The sequence below is a fragment of the Saccostrea echinata genome, unplaced genomic scaffold (genome assembly GCF_033153115.1).
Source record: "Saccostrea echinata isolate AGI-Se365-2 ecotype Australia unplaced genomic scaffold, CSIRO_AGI_Sech_v1 ptg000045l, whole genome shotgun sequence".
Lineage (NCBI taxonomy): Eukaryota > Metazoa > Mollusca > Bivalvia > Ostreida > Ostreidae > Saccostrea > Saccostrea echinata.
The window spans coordinates 4125647-4128556 of NW_026889794.1; the positions used below are offsets into that span (position 1 = coordinate 4125647).

Below are 2910 nucleotides of genomic sequence, written 5' to 3' on the forward strand. Positions count from 1 at the left end.
AATGTAGATTTTCCAAAGGGTTTGGAAAAGTTTTGGAATTCCATGGAATTCCAAACATTTCCATACAAGTGTCTAAAAGTGTTTTTGGAAGTTTTTGGAATCTTTTGGAATTTGAATAACAAATTTGGACTTAGACATTTTGAGGCTTGGAAAGTTGTGGAAATCTATGGAAAAGCTGATAAAATGAGAAACTTAGACATTTTCTGCTCTGGAAAGCTGTGGAAAATAACTTAGAATTTTTTCTTAAACTGTTGGCTCATAGTACAATTACGTCGGGATCGATGTCGGGCTCGACGAACAATTAATTTAAACAACAGACCGCCAAAATTCAACAATTCGGCTGCCATGTTCATGATGTTGTATTGTTGGACAGAAGGAAAGAGAGTGTCACGAAGAAGGGAACTGCTGTCATCATGATTAGCTTGGAATGGAATTTGTATTTTGACAAAAGATGCAGATATTTTAAGACCCGGTAGGTACAATGTACAGTATTTTATGTGTCCTTGAAGTTGAATGGATAATTGCTTCTGCTACTTTTCCTCAGTCTGGGCACCACACACATAGAATGCCCGACGGTGAAACCATTAGGGCGAGCGCAGTTTCATTTCTGTAATAATTATTGTACAAGTCAGTACAACTCTAAACATCGCTTATCAAAATATGTCTGAACAATGTGTGGATTTCAACCCGAATTTCCTCCCGTTCGTACATGCCTTAGACCTCGCTATATATGCGAGTGGCACGTTGCCAATTGCGCCACCACAGTCCATGTTACATCGTACACACACATCATAACACTATTAGTGTCTCCAACATGATGCAACATCTAAATTGGCTATTTTTACCATGTTTACAAGGCAGAAGAAACGTGGTAGACTAATAATGCTCTATATGATATAAAGTTGTGCACAGCTTAGTTGCGGTAGACCCAAGCCTCTATTTAGTTTCACAGACTACCACCAACAAAGGCATTTCAAGACTTCCTTACTTTCACACCTTTAGTGCTTGCACAGGTAATTTAAATAAAGCTCCCCCCCCCCCCCCCCCATGCAGTGATATTATGGAATTCTCTTCCATGCTCAATGTCGGCAGCCTCTTTTTTTTCTTATCATAATGTTTACAGTAATTAATAATTTTCTTCTTAAATTCTTTCCTAATCAGCTAATTGTGGGCAACCAAGTTTTGCATTTGGACAAGTCAAAGTTTGAGATCACTTGCCCAAAGGGCAAGTGAATCTGAAAGTTAAATGTCTATCCCTGAAATATTAAAAATGACTATACTCTATGACATAAAATTATGCATGCATTATTTACAGGAATGCTCACAAAAAGGACAAGAGCTCAGAGCTGTATGGAAATTTACACAAAGGTCAGATTTTTTAATCATTTTCCTAATCAATAAAATCAAAAGAATTGAAATTATGTGTTTATCAATGTTAGCCAGTTATTATAAACATTAGACATCACTCTTTCAAATATTTTTTTAATTTCAATACTGAATTGTTGATGCATGGAAGTTACATGTATTTATAACACTTTATTTAATATTTCCTTAATTTTTCAAAAAAAATATGTACATGTATTTGCATGTTTGAAGCCAGTAGAACAAATGTATTCTATATATTCACTTTATGTTATTTGCTTTGTCTATATTTTTGTTACATTGTAAATATGCCAATATGCATTTAAAGCAACTACATATGCATATAAATTCGTCTTTTCCTCTTTTCAAGGGTCAGTTAACAGATTTTGCAAATATGGAGGATAATATATCAAAGGCAGCATAGGCGTCCAAACTCCTGTTCAGGGTGCTTTTAATCAGAAGCTTAAGAGACAAAAGACGACCCATTGACAAGGCAAAACTGAATGTTTTATATGGTATATAAATTATATTTACTAATGTGCATGTACTTTTTTTTCATACCTTATCTTTATTTGCTGGATGTTTTTAAGGGTACATAGTTTATGTAATTTACAATGTTCTCTCTCATATTCAAGGTTAATTAACTTAGACACAATCATGTCTCTTTATTTATACACTTTAGTTCTAACCTTTTCTTTTTAGCTCACCTGAGCTCAAGGCTCAAGTGAGTTTTCTGATCAGTGTCTGGTGTTACATTTTTGGCTTCTCAGAACCATAGGATCAGCCAAACTTGTCACAAAACATCCTTGAGTGAAGGGGATTCAGGTTTGGCTTTCATACTTCATTAGGTGTTTCCTTGTGAGAAGGCCTTCCATTGGATATCAACAATTTGTAGATATCGTACATCTTTATGGTAATCTTTTCTTTCAGAAATTGAGCAAGAAAAGTTTGAAGTGTGGGAATGATCAACATCAAACTTGCTGAGTTTTGAAGCCGTCGTACCAAAAGTGAATCCATTCGTGACACCAATTATCTGACCACCCTCTAGCAGAACCAGTGAGGAAGTGATTCTAGCCAACACTTCAGAAGTAGGATCTTGGGGCATGTTGGGGGAAAAAATAGCATGTGTTGATTTTATGGGATCTTCCAAATATAGTTGTGTAGTAGATATTTGTGTACTTAATACCTATGTTTGTCACTCTAGTCATTAACTTTGTATGGTAAATGTATATGGACCACTGGAAGATCATTGTAACTGTATACAAATGTTGCAAATATACCCTGTTAAGGCTTTAGTGACCTTTCCCAAGGTCATTTAATGAAGCAAAAGGTCATATAATGGGTTTTTTAAAAATCTATTTTGTTTTATTATCAAAAAAATGTCATATGTTTGATATTAGGTACAAAGGATTTTCTTTAACCAAAAGTCATTTGTTTCTCATGCAGACTGTAATTTACTACATGTACATGCATGTATATTATAATAATTCTCATTAATTAAACCAAGGTGATCATCCAGTAATGATATTTTTCTGTGGATTTTTAACA

The 2910-nt window shown here is 34.5% G+C and overlaps 1 long non-coding RNA gene across 1 annotated transcript; it reads left to right on the forward strand.

Moving 5' to 3' along the window:
• Positions 1 to 379: 379 nt before the first annotated feature.
• LOC133201809 (uncharacterized) lies at positions 380 to 2342 on the forward strand. Its single transcript, XR_009723147.1, has 4 exons — positions 380 to 472; positions 1316 to 1368; positions 1733 to 1877; positions 2293 to 2342. It is a non-coding gene; the product is annotated as an uncharacterized LOC133201809 (long non-coding RNA).
• Positions 2343 to 2910: the final 568 nt, after the last annotated feature.